General features: G+C 41.4%; 1 protein-coding gene across 1 annotated transcript in view; it reads left to right on the top strand.

Moving 5' to 3' along the window:
- Positions 1-1,726: 1,726 nt before the first annotated feature.
- The window catches only part of LOC115123182 (high affinity cationic amino acid transporter 1-like), a 62,254-nt gene continuing 39,358 nt past the window's right edge, over positions 1,727-24,622 (top strand). The window contains exon 1 of the mRNA XM_065024181.1: positions 1,727-1,959. The gene's annotated coding sequence lies outside the window, so the exon portion shown is untranslated. The remainder of the gene's footprint in view (positions 1,960-24,622) is intronic.

Genomic DNA, 24,622 nt, shown 5'->3' on the forward strand with positions numbered 1-24,622 from the left:
GCCCCATCAGTCAGCTGGCTCAGGCACCAGGGCAACAGGAAGAAGAGGGAGGGACAGCCCCATCAGTCAGCTGGATCAGGCACCAGGGCAACAGGAAGAAGAGGGAGGGACAGCCCCAGTAGTCAGCTGGCTCAGGCACCAGGGCAACAGGAAGAAGAGGGAGGGACAGCCCCATCAGTCAGCTGGCTCAGGCACCAGGGCAACAGGAAGAAGAGGGAGGGACAGCCCCCGTAGTCAGCTGGCTCAGGCACCAGGGCAACAGGAAGAAGAGGGAGGGACAGCCCCATCAGTCAGTTGGCTCAGGCACCAGGGCAACAGAAAGAAGAGGGAGGGACAGCCCCATCAGTCAGCTGGCTCAGGCACCAGGGCAACAGGAAGAAGAGGGAGGGACAGCCCCATCAGTCAGCTGGCTCAGGCACCAGGTCAACAGGAAGAAGAGGGAGGGACAGCCCCATCAGTCAGTTGGCTCAGGCACCAGGGCAACAGGAAGAAGAGGGAGGGACAGCCCCATCAGTCAGTTGGCTCAGGCACCAGGGCAACAGAAAGAAGAGGGATGGACAGCCCCATCAGTCAGTTGGCTCAGGCACCAGGGCAACAGGAAGAAGAGGGAGGGACAGCCCCCGTAGTCAGCTGGCTCAGGCACCAGGGCAACAGGAAGAAGAGGGATCAGATGGAGCTGAAGCACTAGCAGTAGTGCCACAAACGTCTGCTGTTTGGATGCTGTTTGACGAGAGAGCAACTGGGGATGCAGCACGAAGGAATCCCTCAGCAGATGCCATAATGGAGGTCCGATCCTATTTGGAGGAGCCCCTCCTCCAAGATCTGCAGATCCTCTGATTGGTGGAAGAACACGGCCCCTGTCTACCCACGGCTTACTGAAGTCATGACAGGGAGACTCTGCATAGTGACCACATCTGTTCCGTCTGATAGGGTCTTCTCGAAAACAGGACAAATAATTACTGGGAGAAGAAACCGCATCAGCCCCTTGAAAGTGAGGCAGCTTGCATTTCTGAATGCAAATCTCTCATAAGCAGAATATGGTCAGCATTGCTGTGTGCTGCTGGTTATAACATGGCAATAAAGAAGAGAGAGAAAAGAGGGACCAGTTTCATGTTTTAAGTGGGATGCTGCAGTTTTTCACATTGTTTTTTATTTTTCTTTGATATGGTGCAATATTCTATTATTATGTTGTTCAGATTATATTAGTTTTTAATTGTTACATTTATATGCACTTTGTTTATAGACATTAAACAGTTATACTTTAAATGCAAATGTTTAATAGCATTATTTTTCATATCAAACTAATGCATTTTTAAATATATTGTGGTTAAGGTAGAGTATGATTTCATTTAATAATTTAATTAGAATTGTTTTAACACCAATCATAGTCAAATTATTGCAAACTGTTTGACTTGAAAAAAAAATACAAAACGTTTTTTTTAAAGAGCCTTTTGGGAGCCAAAAGAGTCGGCTCTTTTTGGTGAACTGTACCGAACGAGCCGGTTCACTGAAAAGAGACGGATTGTCCATCACTATCAGTCGACTACTTTTGACCAGGAGGGCTTCATATTGGGAATATGGTGCCATTTGACACGGAAAAGGTGTCTGACACATCTATGTCACTAGGCCTAATTTGCTCCTCTGAATTGTATATAGGCGGGCCAACAGGCGCCTCCTACCCCGTGAATAATACAGTACTGGGGCGTTGGCAGAACAGGAGGCCAGTTTCAGAACGGAACAGTCCAATGGCAACTACAGGGCGGAGTTAGAAAAGTTGCCATTCAAGGTTGAAGTGCTCCTTCCTAACGAAGATGAAGTTGTCCTCGCCATTTATTTACAAAGCTGCAGCGAAAGTGGACTGATCTCGTCCTTCAGTTGAAGTCTGTGTAGCTAACATAATTAGCCTATATCGTAAAGAAGTTACCCTAGGATTGTTTTTCTTTCAGCGGAAACTGCAAGGTAACAACTTTTACATTATAAATTAAAGCCTATATTATTACTATTTTTTTTTTATTGTGAGAAATTGCTTTTTTTGTGTGTAAGTTTTCATTTTGTAGCCAGTGTTATTTTTGTTCGTACATGAAGTTACTACTAAAAGTCACCGGAAGGTTAGGGCGATGCACATGATCTTGTAGGATCCGTGTTTGAGCTGATGCAACATTCTAATCAGTTGTATGACTGGGTTGTAAAACCGCAAAATGTATTACTAGTAGATAATAAGCTGCATTTGCGCATAATAACATGGAAATTACATTGTTAATTTAGAGCAGGAAATAAATGAGGAAGTTTAGTAGTCGTGTAGTACAGTTGTAGTAGTAGCTGGTAACAACTACTGAATACATTTCCTTTTATAGCGTGCTGGGCGCATGTCCGCATGCTTCTTTCTAGGCGCTTGTCCTCGTGCTTCTTTCTGGGCGCTTGTCCTCGTGCTTCTTTCTGGGCGCTTGGACAAGCGGACGCATGCTTCTTTCTGGGCGCTTGTCCGCATGCTTCTTTCTGGGCGCTTGGACAAGCGGACGCATGCTTCTTTCTGGGCGCTTGTCCGCATGCTTCTTTCTGGGCGCTTGTCCGCATGCTTCTTTCTGGGCGCTTGTCCGCATGCTTCTTTCTGGGCGCTTGGACAAGCGGACGCATGCTTCTTTCTGGGCGCTTGTCCGCATGCTTCTTTCTAGGCGCTTGGACAAGCGGACGCATGCTTCTTTCTGGGCGCTTGTCCGCATGCATCTTTCTGGGCGCTTGGACAAGCGGACGCATGCTTCTTTCTGGGCGCTTGTCCGCATGCTTCTTTCTGGGCGCTTGGACAAGCGGACGCATGCTTCTTTCTGGGCGCTTGTCCGCATGCTTCTTTCTGGGCGCTTGTCCGCATGCTTCTTTCTGGGCGCTTGTCCGCATGCTTCTTTCTGGGCGCTTGTCCGCAGGCTGTACAATGTAACAATTTGTGCTCATCGAGCTTCCTATACACCCCATACTGATAAACAATGTACCTTTTACAATAGATCGAGGTTACAATGTTATTGTAGAGGGCTGCAGTAGGCAGCCTGTCATGTCAAGTTGACCGCGACCTCATGTTTTTTTTCTTCTTTTCCGACCCAAAGCCACCACGCCACGCTCATAGTTGGATTGTTCTGGCTACATACCATAGTATATATTAAAACCACCTACATTCTACTACTATTTCTGCTAGCAGCACGAACGATGAAGTGCATGTACCATGGTAACGAGGACACTTTTAAATAATAGCCCGCAGTTCAAAACATTGCAAGATGGATAACTAATTCAAAAGATATAACATTTGAATCAATGACCATTTGTACAGAGCCACAGTGGACGTGTTATAAAACCCCTCGGTCAGACAGGGACATGCTTCCAATCGTTTTTCCACGATTTATTTTTCCAAAGGGGATTTTTAGAATTACTTCAAATAAGGGCTGCGTTTGGGTGTAGGTTTACCCTGGCGTGACGTTTTGATAACCGTGTAAATCTCTCTAGGATATTGGCTCTATTTACTCTCAGATTTGAAAATGTTAATTCGCATCAAAGTAGACATCATGCTGGACTACAAATACCCTGCAAACTCCTCTTGTATGTCATCTCTAGCGGACACCTTTGATCATAGGTATTGTGTAAATGTTAAACTTGCCCAAGACAGTTCACAGAATTGTCAATTTAAGGAAATGTAGACAATTTAATTCATGACTAACTTTTAGTTTATACAGAGATTCGTACCTTTGCCTCGATTCGGCAGTCTGGTCCGGATCATCATGGTATTTGTAGTTCTTTATGATAGCCACATTAGCAGCTAATTAGCATTACATTTTGTGGGGGGTAAATACATATATTAATACAAGTCACCTTGTTCAAGAGATATTTACATGATTATCAAAATATCACACCAGTGTAAACCTACATGAAACATTATTATTTTAAGGGTTTCCAAAAAATAAATGGTTTAAAAACGTTTGGAACCATTTCCCTGTTCGATCGCTAGGTTTTATGGGTATTATTACTCCTACAGTGGTACTCTATTGAGCAAATGCAAGATATGAATGATTAACTATTAAAAAATACAATGTTCAAACTGATATATTGACAGTATTGGGCTTATAGTGAAAAAATATTTCTTCCGACGTGAAAGTGGGGTTGGGAATGCTCTGTAGAATCTATATTTATTTTTTAAATTTATTTTTTTACCTTTATTTAACTAGGCAAGTCAGTTAAGAACAGATTCTTATTTTCAATGACGGCCTAGGAACAGTGGGTTAACTTGCCTGTTCAGGGGCAGAATGACAGATTTGTACCTTGTCAGCTCAGGGGTTTGAACTTGCAACCTTCTGGTTACTAGTCCAACGCTCTAACCACTAGGCTACCCTGCCGCCCCAGTGCATTCGGTAAGTATTCAGACCCCTTCACCTTTTCCACATTTTGTTGTGTTACAGCCTTATTCTAAAATGGATTAAAATATATTTTTTACCTCATCAATCTACACACGATACACCATAATGGTACAAAGAAGAAACTTGTTTTTAGTCATGTTTGCAAATATATTAAATCTAAAATACAGTGACACCTTATTTACATCAGTATTCAGATCCTTCGCTATGAGTCTGGAATTTGAGCTCAGGTGCATCCTGTTTCCATTGATCATCCTTGAGATGTTTCTACAACTTGATTGGGGTCCACCTGTGGTAAATTCAATTAATTGGACATGATTTGGAAAGGCACACACCTGTCTATATAAAAAGGTTTCACAGTTAATAGTGAATGTCAGAGCAAAAACCAAGCTATGAGGTTGAAGGAACTGTCTGTAAAGCTCTGAGACAGGATTGTGTGGAGGCACAAATCTGGGGAAGGGTACCAACAAATTTCTTCATTATTGAAGGTCCCCAAGAACACAGTGGCCTCCATCATTCTCCACCCAAATCCCTTTATAGGGAACTACTTTTGACCAGGGCCCATAGGGTAGTAGTGCACTATATAGGGCATCTGAAAGATCTGGGACAGGCAGGTGTGGGGCTAACTGATTTCTGACAGGGCAGGGATACTGTGTACATCCCAAATAGCACCATATTCCATAAATTGTAGTGAACTACTACCCTATGGGCCCTGGTCAAAAGTTTTAAAAAATGACACAAATATGAATTTTCACAAATTCTGCTGCCTCAGTTTGTATGATGGCAATTTGCATACACTCCAGAATGTTATGAAGAGCGATCGTGTCACGCGGGACTAGGTGGGAATCAAACGCAGAGAGTTCCACTGGGGTAAAGTGCTCTTTACTTCGGCACACAAAATGATAAGCCCAACGATGCAGGGCGCGGACATACAACGTGACATCCCAAAAAATACAGTGTGCCAAGTTTAAGAGAAGAAAATCCACCACTAACTAACATGCACACACGTAACATAAAGACAATCCCGCACAAAACAAGGGCGGGTCTACCTACTAGAAATAAGGGAAGCTCATTAAACCAAACAACAGAAACACAGGTGAAACTAATAAGACAAAACAAACAGACAGACAAAAAAGGGATCGGTGGCGGCTAGATCAGATGAATTGCAATTAATTGCAAAGTCCCTCTTTACCATGCAAATGAACTGAATTTCCAAAAAACATTTCCACTGCATTTCAGCCCTGCCACAAAAGGACCAGCTGACATGTCAGTGATTTTCTCGTTAACACAGGTGTGAGTGTTGACAAGGCTGGAGATCACTGTCATGCTGATTGAGTTTGAATAACAGACTGGAAGCTTCAAAAGGATGGTGGTGCTTCTTCTTCCTCTGTCAACCATGGTTACCTGCAAGGAAATACGTGCCATCATCATTGCTTTACGCAAAAAGGGCTTCACAGGCAAGGATATTGCTGCCAGTAAGATTGCACCTAAATCAACCATTTATCGGATCATCAAGAACTTCATGGAGAGCGGTTCAATTGTTGTGAAGAAGGCTTCAGGGCGCCCAAGAAAATCCAGCAAGCATCAGGACCGTCACCTAAAGTTGATTCAGCTGCGGGATCAGGGCACCACCAGTACAGAGCTTGCTCAGGAATGGCAGCAGGCAGGTGTGAGTGCAAATGCACGCACAGTGAGGCAAAGACTTTTGGAGGATGACCTGGTGTCAAGAAGGGCAGCAAAGAAGCCACTTCTCTCCAGGAAAAACATCAGGGACAGACTGATATTCTGCAAAAGGTACAGGGATTGGACTGCTGAGTACTGGGGTAAAGTAATTTTCTCTGATGTATCCCCTTTCCGATTGTTTGGGGCATCTGGAAAAAAGCTTGTACATGGAAGACCAGGTGAGCGCTACCATCAGTCCTGTGTCATGCCAACAGTAAAGCATCCTGAGACCATTCATGTGTGGGGTTGCTTCTCAGCCAAGGGAGTGGACTCACTCACAATTTTGCCTAAGAACACAGCCATGAAAAATGAATGGTACCAACACATCCTCCTATAGCAACTTCTCCCAACCACCAAGGAACAATTTGGTGATGAACAATGCCTTTTCCAGTATGATGGAGCACCTTGCCATAAGGCAAAAGTAATAACTAAGTGGCTCGGGGAACAAAACATCGATATTTTGGGTCCATGGCCAGGAAACTCCCCCGACCTTAATGCCATTGACAACTTGTGGTCAATCCTCAAGAGGCGGGTGGACAAACAAAAACCCACAAATTCTGACAAACTCCAAGCATTGATTATGCAAGAATGGGCTGCCATCAGTCAGGATGTGGCCCAGAAGTTAATTGACAGCATGCCAGGGTGGATTGCAGAGGTCTTGAAAAAGAAGGGTCAACACTGCAAATATTGACTCTTTGCCTCAACTTCATGTAATTGTTGAATAAAAGCCTTGGACACTTATGAAATGCTTGTAATTATACTTCAGTATTCCATAGTTACATCTGACAAAAAATATCTAAAGACACTGAGGTAGCAGACTTAGTGAAAATGAATATTTGTGTCATTCTCAACTTTTGGCCATGATTGTACACCAAACGGCCTGTGAGGAGTGCTACGCGAACAAGAATAACTCAGTATTGAAAGAAAACAGAAGTCAGGGAATCCTGCCCGTTTTCAAGTTAAAAGTCTTCATTCTCTATTACTCTTCAGTATATTTTACTTCATATTTAGGTATCTAATGTAGTGGATTTCTGGAGTCTGCCAGACTCCATCACCTCCTCGATTACCTTCACTCTCTTTGGTTCCTTCCCTATATGTCAGTCCCTGTGGTTCCTTCCCTATATATGTCACTCCCTTTGGTTCCTTCCCTATATATGTCACTCCCTTTGGTTCCTTCCCTATATATGTCACTCCCTGTGGTTCCTTCCCTATATATGTCACTCCCTTTGGTTCCTTCCCTATATATGTCACTCCCTTTGGTTCCTTCCCTATATATGTCACTCCCTGTGGTTCCTTCCCTATATATGTCACTCCCTTTGGTTCCTTCCCTATATATGTCACTCCCTTTGGTTCCTTCCCTATATATGCCACTCCCTTTGGTTCCTTCCCTATATATGTCACTCCCTTTGGTTCCTTCCCTATATACGTCACTCCCTTTGGTTCCTTCCCTATATACGTCACTCCCTTTGGTTCCTTCCCTATATACGTCTCTCCCTTTGGTTCCTTCCCTATATATGTCACTCCCTCTGGTTCCTTCCCTATATATGTCACTCCCTTTGGTTCCTTCCCTATATATGTCACTCCCTTTGGTTCCTTCCCTATATATGCCACTCCCTTTGGTTCCTTCCCTATATATGTCACTCCCTTTGGTTCCTTCCCTATATACGTCACTCCCTTTGGTTCCTTCCCTATATACGTCACTCCCTTTGGTTCCTTCCCTATATACGTCTCTCCCTTTGGTTCCTTCCCTATATATGTCACTCCCTCTGGTTCCTTCCCTATATACGTCTCTCCCTTTGGTTCCTTCCCCAGGTGTCATTGTTTCTGTTTCATGTCTGTGAGTTGTTAGTGTTTCTTGTTTTGTATTATGGTCCATTTATTTTTATAAAAACACTCACTCCCTGAACTTGCTTCCCGACTCTCAGCGCACATCGTTACAGATTTATATGAATCGGGTCATGAACATATGGATAGTGGTTAGAGCGTTGGACTAGTAACCGGAAGGTTGCAGGTTCAAACCCCCGAGCTGACAAGGTACAAATCTGTCGTTCTGCCCCTGAACAGGCAGTTAACCCACTGTTCCTAGGCCGACTTGCCTGGTTAAATAAAGGTCAAATAAAATAAATAAATATGAATAAAGGGAGAGGTTAAACGTAGGCTAAGAGCATGGTATATTTAGAGCGCGAAATAGGCCTAAATCAAATGGACTTTCTATTTTGCAGCTCAGGTGGTTTATCTAGACAAGGCTCTTCTGTGTCTTTATCATTATCACACACGTCATGTGCTGAAGGGCCAAGCCTTTACTACGCCATAAACTGCTTCTTCGATATCCGTATTGTTGTCGTTCTATAAAAAGCTCCAGACTTTTATTTGGGAAATGAAACCGGAAGCTACAAAGCTGAGCTAAAAGTTGCTTGCTATACTAGTATGTCCTTTGCAGATGCCACATTACAGACAAAAGTTTGTATGTACAAAAATGATCTGTAACCGAGTCAAGGGAGATGGTAAAGTAAAAATCTGAACATTTTAAATGTTCATTCATAGTCGTAACATAAGGTTTGTACGTTTACACATCTAATGTAACATTTTCTGTTTTGTTTCATGTATGGCTTTTCTTACGATCCTATTCATTTATGCATGGCTTTTCTTACGATCCTATTCATTTATGTATGGCTTTTCTTACGATCCTATTCATTTATGTATGGCTTTTCTTACGATCCTATTCATTTATGTATGGCTTTTCTTACGATCCTATTCATTTATGTATGGCTTTTCTTACGATCCTATTCATTTATGCATGGCTTTTCTTACGATCCTATTCATTTATGTATGGCTTTTCTTACGATCCTATTCATTTATGTATGGCTTTTCTTACGATCCTATTCATTTATGTATGGCTTTTCTTACGATCCTATTCATTTATGTATGGCTTTTCTTACGATCCTATTCATTTATGTATGGCTTTTTTCTTACGATCCTATTCATTTATGTATGGCTTTTCTTACGATCCTATTCATTTATGTATGGCTTTTCTTACGATCCTATTCATTTTTATGTATCCTGGCTTTTCTTACGATCCTATTCATTTATGTATGGCTTTTCTTACGATCCTATTCATTTATGTATGGCTTTTCTTACGATCCTATTCATTTATGTATGGCTTTTCTTACGATCCTATTCATTTATGTATGGCTTTTCTTACGATCCTATTCATTTATGTATGGCTTTTCTTACGATCCTAATATATGTATGTTCAACCTTTTGCCAGTTATCTCACTACTTAAGGGCTATACACCGTTTACGCAAACGTGCTGACGTTGTTTGCGTCGCTCTCTGCGTAGTTCTGTGTCCATTTGTGGGGCAGAATTTTTGAACGCGATGCAAACGGACCTCCATCGGCTCCGTTTGTGTAGACTGCAAAATGCATATGACCACAACGTAAAAAAATACCATCAATATTTAATCATATGAGAGGTCTATTGAAAGAAAAGAAAGACCTGCACACTTTATATTCAGCAGTCACACTTTACATCGTATATAACATATATGTGCGCTGAGAGTCGGGAAGCAAGTTCAGGAAGTGAATACGTTTGACTTAATCAATGAAACAAACAGCGCACCGACCAGAAACAGAAACCACGACGACTGGGAAAGGAACCAAATGGAGTGACGGAATCCAGATGAGTGTCACAATGCGTAATTACGCGTTACCATGGTGACAGGTGTGCGCCATGACGAGCAGACTGGTGAGGGAGCACACGTGACAAGATATATTATAATGGAACGCTACTCCTCTTACGTTTCAGCTGAAAACGCCATTCAAACTTTAAAACTTGTAGACCGGTCTGGAATAGTGTGCTTAGATACGTTATACTTTTAAGCTTCTTATCCTCCTAATAAACCTCTTTATTGGGATATTTTTTCAACATAATTAAGCTCCCGGCCATTCTAAAACGGTGGCTGTTTCTCTAAATGTGTACTATTCAAATTGGAGCAATGGAGGGTTGGAGAAAGAGTCCAAATCTACTACTGCTACCTCTACTACTGCTGCTACTACTACTACTACTGTTACTACTACTGCTACTACTACTGTTACTACTACTGTTACTACTACTCCTACTACTGTTACTACTACTACTACTGTTACTACTACTGTTACTACTGCTGCTACTACTACTGTTACTACTAGTACTACTACTACTGTTACTACTGTTACTACTACTGCTACCTGTACTACTGTTACTACTACTACTGTTACTGTTACTGTTACTGTTACTACTACTGCTACCTCTACTACTGCTGCTACTACTACTACTACTGTTACTACTACTACTACTACTGTTACTACTACTGCTACTACTACTACTACTACTAGTACTACTACTACTGTTACTACTACTGCTACCTCTACTACTACTACTGTTACTACTGCTGCTACTACTACTACCTCTACTACTGTTACTACTACTACTGCTACCTCTACTACTGCTGCTACTACTACTGTTGCTACTACTCCTACTACTGTTACTACTACTGCTGCTACTACTACTGTTACTACTACTACTACTACTGTTACTACTACTGCCACCTCTACTACTGTTATTACTACTACTGCTACCTCTACTACTAGTACTACTACTACTGCTGTTACTGCTGCTCCTACTACTGTTACTACTACTGCTGCTACTACTACTGTTACTACTACTATTGTTACTACTACTACTACTAGTACTACTACTACTGTTACTACTACTGCTACCTCTACTACTACTACTACTGTTACTGTTACTGCTACCTCTACTACTGCTGCTACTACTACTACTACTGTTACTACTACTACTAGTACTACTACTACTGTTACTACTGTTACTACTACTGCTACCTCTACTACTGCTGCTACTACTACTACTGTTACTACTACTGTTACTACTGTTACTACTACTGCTACCTCTACTACTGTTACTACTACTACTGCTACCTCTACTACTGCTACTACTACTACTGTTACTACTACTCCTACTACTGTTACTACTACTGCTGCTACTAGTACTACTACTACTGTTACTACTACTGCTACCTCTACTACTACTACTGCTACCTCTACTACTGCTACTACTACTACTGTTACTACTACTGTTACTACTGTTACTACTACTGCTACCTCTACTACTGTTACTACTACTACTGCTACCTCTACTACTGCTACTACTACTACTGTTACTACTACTCCTACTACTGTTACTACTGCTACTACTACTACTGTTACTAGTACTACTACTACTACTGTTACTACTACTGTTACTACTACTACTACTAGTACTACTACTGCTACCTCTACTACTGTTACTACTACTACTACTGCTACCTCTACTACTGCTGCTACTACTACTACTACTGTTACTACTACTACTAGTACTACTGTTACTACTACTGCTACCTCTACTACTACTACTACTACTACTGTTGTTACTACTGTTACTACTACTGCTACCTCTACTACTGCTGCTACTAGTACTACTACTACTGTTACTACTGTTACTACTACTGCTACCTCTACTACTACTAGTACTACTACTACTGTTACTACTACTGCTACTACTACTACTGTTACTACTACTGTTACTACTACTGCTACCTCTACTACTGCTGCTACTACTACTGTTACTACTACTCCTACTACTGTTACTACTACTGCTGCCACTACCTGCTGTTGCTACTACTGCTGCTACTACTACTGTTACTACTACTACTGCTGCTGCTACTACTAGTACTACCACTGCTACTGTTACTACTACTCCTACTACTGTTACTACTACTGCTGCTACTACTACTATTGTTACTACTACTACTAGTACTACTACTACTGTTACTACTGTTACTACTACTGCTACCTCTACTACTGTTACTACTACTGCTACCTCTACTACTGCTGCTACTACTACTGTTACTACTACTGCTACCTCTACTACTGCTGCTACTACTACTGTTACTACTACTGTTACTACTACTCCTACTACTGTTACTACTACTGCTGCTACTACTACTGTTACTACTACTGTTACTACTGCTGCTACTACTACTGTTACTACTAGTACTACTACTACTGTTACTACTGTTACTACTACTGCTACCTGTACTACTGTTACTACTACTACTGTTACTGTTACTGTTACTACTACTGCTACCTCTACTACTGTTACTACTGTTACTACTACTGCTACCTCTACTACTACTGTTACTACTACTGTTACTACTGTTACTACTACTGCTACCTCTACTACTGCTGCTACTAGTACTACTACTACTGTTACTACTACTGCTACCTCTACTACTACTACTACTACTAGTACTACTACTACTGTTACTACTACTGCTACCTCTACTACTGCTATTACTACTACTGTTACTACTACTGCTACCTCTACTACTGTTACTACTACTACTGCTACCTCTACTACTGCTGCTACTACTACTGTTACTACTACTCCTACTACTGTTACTACTACTGCTGCTACTACTACTGTTACTACTACTACTCCTACTACTGTTACTACTACTGCTGCTACTACTACTGTTATTACTACTACTGCTGCTACTACTACTAGTACTACTACTACTACTGTTACTACTACTCCTACTACTGTTACTACTACTGCTGCTACTACTACTGTTACTACTACTATTGTTACTACTACTACTACTAGTACTACTACTACTGTTACTACTACTGCTACCTCTACTACTACTACTACTACTGTTACTGTTACTGCTACCTCTACTACTGCTGCTACTACTACTACTACTGTTACTACTACTACTAGTACTACTACTACTGTTACTACTGTTACTACTACTGCTACCTCTACTACTGCTGCTACTACTACTACTGTTACTACTACTGTTACTACTGTTACTACTACTGCTACCTCTACTACTGCTGCTACTAGTACTACTACTACTGTTACTACTACTGCTACCTCTACTACTGCTACCTCTACTACTGCTACTACTACTACTGTTACTACTACTGTTACTACTGTTACTACTACTGCTACCTCTACTACTGTTACTACTACTACTGCTACCTCTACTACTGCTACTACTACTACTGTTACTACTACTCCTACTACTGTTACTACTACTGCTGCTACTACTACTGTTACTACTGCTACTACTACTACTGTTACTAGTACTACTACTACTACTGTTACTACTACTACTACTAGTACTACTACTGCTACCTCTACTACTGTTACTACTACTACTACTGCTACCTCTACTACTGCTGCTACTACTACTACTACTGTTACTACTACTACTAGTACTACTGTTACTACTACTGCTACCTCTACTACTACTACTACTACTACTACTACTGTTGTTACTACTGTTACTACTACTGCTACCTCTACTACTGCTGCTACTAGTACTACTACTACTGTTACTACTGTTACTACTACTGCTACCTCTACTACTACTAGTACTACTGTTACTACTACTGCTACTACTACTACTGTTACTACTACTGTTACTACTACTGCTACCTCTACTACTGCTGCTACTACTACTGTTACTACTACTCCTACTACTGTTACTACTACTGCTGCTACTACTACTGTTACTACTACTGCTGCTACTACTACTGTTACTACTACTACTGCTGCTACTACTACTAGTACTACTACTACTACTGTTACTACTACTGCTGCTACTACTACTGTTACTACTACTATTGTTACTACTACTAGTACTACTACTACTGTTACTACTGTTACTACTACTGCTACCTCTACTACTGTTACTACTACTGCTACCTCTACTACTGCTGCTACTACTACTACTACTGTTACTACTACTACTAGTACTACTACTACTGTTACTACTACTGCTACCTCTACTACTGCTGCTACTACTACTACTGTTACTACTACTGTTACTACTGTTACTACTACTGCTACCTCTACTACTGCTGCTACTAGTACTACTACTACTGTTACTACTACTGCTACCTCTACTACTACTACTGTTACTATTACTGCTACCTCTACTACTGCTACTACTACTACTGTTACTACTACTGTTACTGTTACTACTACTGCTACCTCTACTACTGTTACTACTACTACTGCTACCTCTACTACTGCTACCTCTACTACTGCTGCTACTAGTACTACTACTACTGTTACTACTACTGCTACCTCTACTACTACTACTGTTACTATTACTGCTACCTCTACTACTGCTACTACTACTACTGTTACTACTACTGTTACTACTGTTACTACTACTGCTACCTCTACTACTGTTACTACTACTACTGCTACCTCTACTACTGCTACCTCTACTACTGCTGCTACTAGTACTACTACTACTGTTACTACTACTGCTACTACTGTTACTATTACTGCTACCTCTACTACTGCTACTACTACTACTGTTACTACTACTGTTACTACTGTTACTACTACTGCTACCTCTACTACTGTTACTACTACTACTGCTACCTCTACTACTGCTGCTACTACTACTGTTACTACTACTACTGCTACTACTACTACTGTTACTACTACTCCTACTACTGTTACTACTACTGCTGCTACTACTACTGTTACTACTACTACTACTAGTACTACTACTACTGTTACTACTACTGCTACCTCTACTACTGTTACTACTACTACTACTACTGTTACTGTTACTACTACTGCTACCTCTACTACTGCTACTACTACTACTACTGTTACTACTACTACTAGTACTACTACTACTGTTACTGTTACTGCTGCTACTACTGTTACTACTACTACTACTGTTACTACTACTGCTACCTCTACTACTGCTGCTAGTACTACTACTACTGTTACTACTGTTACTACTACTGCTACCTCTACTGCTACTACTAGTACTACTACTACTGCTACCTCTACTACTGCTACTACTGTTACTACTACTGCTACCTCTACTACTGTTACTACTACTACTGCTACCTCTACTACTGCTGCTACTACTACTACTAGTACTACTACTATTGTTACTACTACTGTTACTACTGTTACTACTACTGCTACCTCTACTACTACTGTTACTACTGTTACTACTACTGCTACCTCTACTACTACTACTACTACTACTACTGTTACTACTACTCCTACTACTGTTACTACTACTGCTACCTCTACTACTACTGTTACTACTACTACTGTTACTACTACTCCTACTACTGTTACTACTACTGCTACTAGTGCTACTACTACTACTACTGGTACTACTAGTACTACTACTACTACTACTACTGGTACTACTAGTACTACTACTACTACTGTTACTACTAGTACTACTACTACTACTACTACTGGTACTACTACTACTGCTGCTGCTGCTACTACTACTGCTTCTGCTACTACTCCTACTACTGTTACTACTACTGCTGCTACTCATACTGCTACTACTGCTACTGTTACTACTGCTACTACTGCTATTACTACTGCTACTGTGCTACTACTACTGTTACTACTACTGCTACTGTTACTCTTACTACTACTGTTACTACTACTGCTACTGTTACTCTTACTACTACTGTTACTACTACTACTGCTACTACTACTGTTGCTACTACTACTGTTACTACTACTACTGCTACTACTGTTACTACTACTGCTACTACCACTACATTTAACATTTACATTTAAGTCATTTAGCAGACGCTCTTATCCAGAGCGACTTACAAATTGGTGCATTCACCTTATGACATCCAGTGGAACAGTAGTGCATCTAAATCTTTTAAGGGGGGGTGAGAGGGATTACTTCATCCTATCCTAGGTATTCCTTAAAGAGGTGGGGTTTCAGGTGTCTCCGGAAGGTGGTGATTGACTCCGCTGTCCTGGCGTCGTGAGGGAGTTTGTTCCACCATTGGGGGGCCAGAGCAGCGAACAGTTTTGACTGGGCTGAGCGGGAACTGTACTTCCTCAGTGGTAGGGAGGCGAGCAGGCCACAGGTGGATGAACGCAGTGCCCTTGTTTGGGTGTAGGGCCTGATCAGAGCCTGGAGGTACTGAGGTGCCGTTCCCCTCACAGCTCCGTAGGCAAGCACCATGGTCTTGTAGCGGATGCGAGCTTCAACTGGAAGCCAGTGGAGAGAGCGGAGGAGCGGGGTGACGTGAGAGAACTTGGGAGGGTTGAACACCAGACGGGCTGCGGCGTTCTGGATGAGTTGTAGGGGTTTAATGGCACAGGCAGGGAGCCCAGCCAACAGCGAGTTGCAGTAATCCAGACGGAAGATGACAAGTGCCTGGATTAGGACCTGCGCCGCTTCCTGTGTGAGGCAGGGTCGTACTCTGCGGATGTTGTAGAGCATGAACCTACAGGAGCGGGCCACCGCCTTGATGTTAGTTGAGAACGACAGGGTGTTGTTCAGGATCATGCCAAGGTTCTTAGCGCTCTGGGAGGAGGACACAATGGAGTTGTCAACCGTGATGGCAAGATCATGGAACGGGCAGTCCTTCCCCGGGAGGAAGAGCAGCTCCGTCTTGCCGAGGTTCAGCTTGAGGTGGTGATCCGTCATCCACACTGATATGTCTGCCAGACATGCAGAGATGCGATTCGCCACCTGGTCATCAGAAGGGGGAAAGGAGAAGATTAATTGTGTGTCGTCTGCATAGCAATGATAGGAGAGACCATGTGAGGTTATGACAGAGCCAAGTGACTTGGTGTATAGCGAGAATAGGAGAGGGCCTAGAACAGAGCCCTGGGGGACACCAGTGGTGAGAGCACGTGGTGTGGAGACGGATTCTCGCCACGCCACCTGGTAGGAGCGACCTGTCAGGTAGGACGATATCCAAGCGTGGGCCGCGCCGGAGATGCCCAACTCGGAGAGGGTGGAGAGGAGGATCTGATGGTTCACAGTATCGAAGGCAGCCGATAGGTCTAGAAGGATGAGAGCAGAGGAGAGAGAGTTAGCTTTAGCAGTGCGGAGCGCCTCCGTGATACAGAGAAGAGCAGTCTCAGTTGAATGACTAGTCTTGAAACCTGACTGATTTGGATCAAGAAGGTCATTCTGAGAGAGATAGCGGGAGAGCTGGCCAAGGACGGCACGTTCAAGAGTTTTGGAGAGAAAAGAAAGAAGGGATATTACCACTACTACTGCTGCTACTGATGCTACTACTACCAGTACTACTACTACTGTTACTGTTACTACTACTACTACCACTGCTACTGATGCTACTACTACCAGTACTACTACGACTACTGTTACTACCACTACCACCACTACTAGTACTGCTACTACTTCTGGGCAACAGTCACTAAAAGTTACCATCCCACTAATATTTTTAATACAATCATTACTATAATATGTTCATTTTTTCAACACTTTTACGCATATAAAAATACTTTTGGACAGTTGAAGCAAGACGCATTTTTCTTTCTGAAAAAATGCCCCTTTCGAGTTGGTCATTAAAGGTGTTTAATTGGGAGCCTATTCAGTGTGCAGGCCTTTCTGTTGTTTACACTTTGTTTGTCCAGCGTGATTTGACAATGAGCGTAAGACCACAGAGTAGGACACTTTACTAAACTCCCCAGAGCTGGGTTTGTTTCTGTGTGTTTATCAGGCCACAGCAGACGGCCCACACCCTCACAGCTCTGGGAATCTGTACAGCAGCCAAACGCCAGAATATACACTAACCACCAAGGCCATGTTCAGGAGGGTACACATGCGTCGTAAAATGTAATGGAATGGGGAAATAAACATCTGTCACGGATCCCTCCGGAACTTTCATTACGCACACCTGTCCCCTGTTACCACGGATAAGTACTTGTGTAAGTGTGCCCTTCGGTTTCCATTGAGCTGTCCCGTTATTGTTACAATGTCCGTTGGTGCTTGTGAGTACCTGTTCTGTGTGATTTGGGCTTTCGTGCCATGGTGGAGGTTGCAGACCTGTGTGTTAATCATGGGGCGGCAGGTAGCCTAGTGGTTAGAGGCAGGTAGCCTAGTGGTTAGAGGAGGCAGGTAGCCTAGTGGTTAGAGGAGGCAGGTAGCCTAGTGGTTAGAGGAGGCAGGTAGCCTAGTGGTTAGAGGAGGCAGGTAGCCTAGTGGTTAGAGGAGGCGGGTAGCCTAGTGGTTAGAGGAGGCGGGTAGCCTAGTGGTTAGAGGAGGCGGGTAGCCTAGTGGTTAGAGGAGGCGGGTAGCCTAGTGGTTAGAGGAGGCGGGTAGCCTAGTGGTTAGAGGAGGCGGGTAGCCTAGTGGTTAGAGGAGGCGGGTAGCCTAGTGGTTAGAGGAGGCGGGTAGCCTAGTGGTTAGAGGAGGCGGGTAGCCTAGTGGTTAGAGCGTTGGACTTGTAACCGAAAGGTTTCAAGATTGAATCTCCGAGCTGACAAGGTAAAAAATCTGTCATTCTGCCCCTTGAACAAAGCAGTTAACCCACTGTTCCTAGACCGTCATTGATAAAAATAATTTGTTCTTAACTGACTTGCCTAGTAAAATAAAAGAATGCGTGTTTGTTACTTATTCGAGGTACTCTTTTGTTTTGGGTTTCAACCCTGTGTTTTGTTACGTGTTTGTTTGGTCTTCGTCCCTGTGCCTTTACACGGCACGCCGTAATTTGGGCTTAATTTAAATTTAAATTTTTTTTACTTATTCCTGCGTCTGTCTCCCGAATCTCTTCATACCAACATGACAAAAACATTATTTTTGGTTCAGCTAGGTAGTACCTTCCTATTTAAAAAAAAAATCATTCTCGCTAGACCTACAGAGCAGCAAATTTCAATTCAGTCTGTGTGTCTAGAGGAATGTTCTCTCTGCACTGTTACAGGTAACTTTACGCTTGTGTGTTTCATGTGTCCTAACAAACTGCTTGCTGACGATTGCACCAAGATATACAGCACCCACTAAGGAACATAACACTGTTATTGAGGACCCAATAGCACAGCACCCACTAAGGAACATAACATTGTTATTGAGGACCCAATAGCACAGCACCCACTAAGGAACATAACAGTGTTATTGAGGACCCAATAGCACAGCACCCACTAAGGAACATAACAGTGTTATTGAGGAACATAACAGTGTTATTGAGGACCCAATAGCACAGCACCCACTAAGGAACATAACACTGTTATTGAGGACCCAATAGCACAGCACCCACTAAGGAACATAACACTGTTATTGAGGACCCAATAGCACAGCACCCACTAAGGAACACAACACTGTTATTGAGGACCCAATAGCACAGCACCCACTAAGGAACATGAGGACCCAATAGCACAGCACCCACTAAGGAACATAACAGTGTTATTGAGGAGCCAATAGCACAGCACCCACTAAGGAACATAACAGTGTTATTGAGGACTCAGATGATGATGATGATGATGTTACTCAGATGATTTGAAACACTAATCATCAGGAGTTAATAAGTAAGTGAGTAAGTGAGTGAGTGAGTAAGTGAGTGAGTAAGTAAGTGAGTGAGTGAGTAAGTAAGTGAGTAAGTGAGTGAGTAAGTGAGTGAGTAAGTGAGTGAGTAAGTGAGTGAGTGAGTGAGTGAGTAAAGTGAGTAAGTGAGTAAGTGAGTGAGTGAGTGAGTAAGTAAGTGAGTAAGTAAGTGAGTAAGTGAGTAAGTGAGTAAGTAAGTAAGTGAGTGAGTAAGTGAGTAAGTGAGTGAGTAAGTGAGTGAGTAAGTGAGTAAGTGAGTAAGTGAGTAAGTGAGCGAGTAAGTAAGTGAGTAAGTGAGTAAGTGAGTGAGTAAGTAAGTGAGTAAGTGAGTAAGTAAGTAAGTGAGTAAGTGAGTAAGTAAGTAAGTGAGTAAGTAAGTAAGTAAGTGAGTAAGTAAGTAAGTGAGTAAGTGAGTGAGTAAGTGAGTAAGTAAGTGAGTAAGTGAGTAAGTGAGTGAGTGAGTGAGTAAGTGAGCGCCATAAGTAAGTGAGTAAACTTGAGATATGACTAAGGAGTTAATCGGGGCAATTTTTTTTCCCATAAATAGACAGTTATTTCCATGGTTGCAGGATCTTGTCTATCTTGTCTATTTTTTTACAAGTTTTCTATTGAAATTCATTGTGGAGAGCTTAAATCTTCTGTGATACGAATACCAAGTATGTCTACTTCACCATCAGCCCATTTTATAGGTAAGCTGCAAGGTAATGTAAAAGTTGTATTTTTTGAAGATCCAATAGATAATATTGTACACTTATCATAATTAGGTTTTAGTCCAGAGAGTACAGAAAAGTTATCTAGATCTTCAATGAGACATTGCAGGGATCTTTAACCTCTTGCTTCTACTCGGGACGCTTGCGTCCCAACTAGAGCTCTGGAAATGCAAATGCGCTACGCTAAATGCTAATAGTATTAGTTAAAACTCAAACGTTCATTAAAATACACATGCAGGGTATCGAATTAAAGCTACACTCGTTGTGAATCCAGGCAACAAGTCAGATTTTTAAAATGCTTTTCGGCGAAAGCATGAGAAGCTATTATCTGATAGCATGTAACACCCCAAAAGACCCACAGGGGACGTAAACAAAATAATTAGCATTTCGGCGTTACACAAACCGCACAATAAAATAGAAAACATTCATTACCTTTCACCATCTTCTTTGTTGGCACTCCTAGATGTCCCATAAACACTATTTGGGTCTTTATTTCGATTAAATCGGTCCATATAAAGCCTAGATATCGTTATATGTAGACTGTGTGATAAACGAAAAAAACAGTTTCAAAACGTAACGTCATTTTTAAAATTCAAAAAGTCGACGATAAACTTTCACAAAACACTTCGAAATACGTTTGTAATGCAACTTTAGGTATTAGTAAACGTTAATAAGCGATAAAATTCATCAGGAGGCGATGTAAAGCTCATTAGCTGTCCGTCTGGAAAAATGTCCGGCTAGAAACTCAACGAAAATATCCGGTCCTAGACCTGAGGAAATACGGTGTCCTGCATGTGTTTGACCAAGAAAAAACTCGAAGGGAAATGACAAGACTCTAGACACCGTGTGGAAGCTGTAGGTACTGCAACCTCAGTCAATTAATTGTGGTTCACCTTTATCAATGGGTTCAAGTAGCGCATGGATATATTTTCCCATTTTCAGTGATCAGTTTTTCCTGTGCTTTTCGATGTAAATGCCGTTCTGGTAAAGCCACAGCAGTGATTTAACCAGTTTTATAAACGTCTGAGTGTTTTCTATCCACACAGACTAAGCAAATGCATATACTATATTCCTGGCATGAGTAGCAGGGCGCTGAAATGTTGCGCGATTTTTAACAGAATGTTCAAAAAAGTAGAGGGTCGACTTAAGAGGTTAATGAGTCATTGCAGGGATCTTTAATGAGACATTGCAGGGATCTTTAATGAGACATTGCAGGGATCTACATTGCAGGGATCTTTAATGAGACATTGCAGGGATCTTTAATGAGACATTGCAGGGATCTTCAATGAGTCATTGCAGGGATCTTTAATGAGACATTGCAGGGATCTTTAATGAGACATTGCAGGGATCTACATTGCAGGGATCTTTAATGAGACATTGCAGGGATCTTTAATGAGACATTGCAGGGATCTTTAATGAGACATTGCAGGGATCTTTAATGAGACATTGCAGGGATCTTCAATGAGACATTGCAGGGATCTTCAATGAGACATTGCAGGGATCTTTAATGAGACATTGCAGGGATATTTAATGAGACATTGCAGGGATATTTAATGAGACATTGCAGGGATCTTTAATGAGTCATTGCAGGGATCTTTAATGAGACATTGCAGGGATCTAGCTTGCGGACATAATATAAAACTTGAGTCATCGGCATACATGGACACCTTTGTTTTTAAGCCTTAGATTTCTAATCCTCTAATGTTGTTATTGGATCTGATTTTAATAGCATATCGATGGCCATAACGAATAGATATGGTGACATATTGTTTAACTCTTGTCAATTCAAAACTCTCTGCGAAGTAGCCGTTATTTACTATTTTACACCTGCTATACATAATTTTTTTACCCATTTTATAAGAGAATTACAGAAATTTAAAAAAATCCAGGCATTTCTAAATAAAATCCAGTCTTACTTTATCAAATGCCTTTTCAAAATCCACTATAAATACCATTCCTGCTTCTTATATGTTTCATGATGTTCTATTATTTCTAGTAGTTGTCGTATATTATCTCCAATGTATCGTCCATGTAAAAAACCTGTCTGATCAGGATGAAAAATACCTGGGAAAGCAGTCAACTAACTAGCAATCAACTAACTAGCGATCAACTAGCCCAGTAATATATCAAAACTGATACATTGCCTGTTCTCTAGGCCAACTTGATACCCCACAGAGCAGTTAAGTCACCACCTTCCTTAACCCCCTGATTGTCTTAGTGTCTTTAGCTATAGCATTCTAGAGATCAAAGTATAACCATGGTACTCTGTGTTCCTACTGATGTACAGACTGCAGTGTTATATAGTATAGTGTTTCTTTGTTCTGTGTCTGTTGTGTCAGTGTACTCATTAGTCCTGGACTTAGTAACATGGTATAGATCAGAACACTAAGTCTAGGACTAATGAGTACACTGACACAACAGACATAGTAACATAGTATAGATCAGAACACTAAGTCTAGGACTAATGAGTACACTGACACAACAGACATAGTAACATAGTATAGATCAGAACACTAAGTCTAGGACTAATGAGTACACTGACACAACAGACATAGTAACATAGTATAGATCAGAACACTAAGTCTAGGACTAATGAGTACACTGACACAACAGACATAGTAACATAGTAACATAGTATAGATCAGAACACTAAGTCCAGGTCTAATGAGTACACTGACACAACAGACACAGACATAGTAACATAGTATAGATCAGAACACTAAGTCCAGGACTAATGAGTACACTGACACAACAGACATAGTAACATAGTAACATAGTATAGATCAGAACACTAAGTCCAGGTCTAATGAGTACACTGACACAACAGACATAGTAACATAGTATAGATCAGAACACTAAGTCTAGGACTAATGAGTACACTGACACAACAGACATAGTAACATAGTATAGATCAGAACACTAAGTCTAGGACTAATGAGTACACTGACACAACAGACACAGACATAGTAACATAGTATAGATCAGAACACTAAGTCCAGGACTAATGAGTACACTGACACAACAGACACAGACATAGTAACATAGTATAGATCAGAACACTAAGTCCAGGACTAATGAGTACACTGACACAACAGACATAGTAACATAGTATAGATCAGAACACTAAGTCTAGGACTAATGAGTACACTGACACAACAGACATAGTAACATAGTATAGATCAGAACACTAAGTCTAGGACTAATGAGTACACTGACACAACAGACATAGTAACATAGTATAGATCAGAACACTAAGTCCAGGACTAATGAGTACACTGACACAACAGACATAGTAACATAGTATAGATCAGAACACTAAGTCTAGGACTAATGAGTACACTGACACAACAGACATAGTAACATAGTATAGATCAGAACACTAAGTCTAGGACTAATGAGTACACTGACACAACAGACATAGTAACATAGTATAGATCAGAACACTAAGTCTAGGACTAATGAGTACACTGACACAACAGACATAGTAACATAGTATAGATCAGAACACTAAGTCCAGGACTAATGAGTACACTGACACAACAGACACAGACATAGTAACATAGTATAGATCAGAACACTAAGTCCAGGACTAATGAGTACACTGACACAACAGACATAGTAACATAGTATAGATCAGAACACTAAGTCCAGGACTAATGAGTACACTGACACAACAGACATAGTAACATAGTATAGATCAGAACACTAAGTCCAGGACTAATGAGTACACTGACACAACAGACATAGTAACATAGTATAGATCAGAACACTAAGTCTAGGACTAATGAGTACACTGACACAACAGACATAGTAACATAGTATAGATCAGAACACTAAGTCTAGGACTAATGAGTACACTGACACAACAGACATAGTAACATAGTATAGATCAGAACACTAAGTCCAGGACTAATGAGTACACTGACACAACAGACACAGACATAGTAACATAGTATAGATCAGAACACTAAGTCCAGGACTAATGAGTACACTGACACAACAGACATAGTAACATAGTATAGATCTTTAGCTATAGCATTCTAGAGATCAAAGTATAACCATGGTACTCTGTGTTCCTACTGATGTACAGACTGCAGTGTTATATAGTATAGTGTTTCTTTGTTCTATGTCTGTGTCTGTTGTGTCAGTGTACTCATTAGTCCTGGACTTAGTGTTCTGATCTATACTATGTCTGTGTCTGTTGTGTCAGTGTACTCATTAGTCCTGGACTTAGTGTTCTGATCTATACTATGTTACTATGTCTGTTGTGTCAGTGTACTCATTAGTCCTAGACTTAGTGTTCTGATCTATACTATGTTACTATGTCTGTTGTGTCAGTGTACTCATTAGTCCTAGACTTAGTGTTCTGATCTATAC

Source organism: Oncorhynchus nerka, linkage group LG11 (assembly GCF_034236695.1).
Source record: "Oncorhynchus nerka isolate Pitt River linkage group LG11, Oner_Uvic_2.0, whole genome shotgun sequence".
In the NCBI taxonomy this organism is placed as follows: Eukaryota; Metazoa; Chordata; class Actinopteri; order Salmoniformes; family Salmonidae; genus Oncorhynchus; species Oncorhynchus nerka.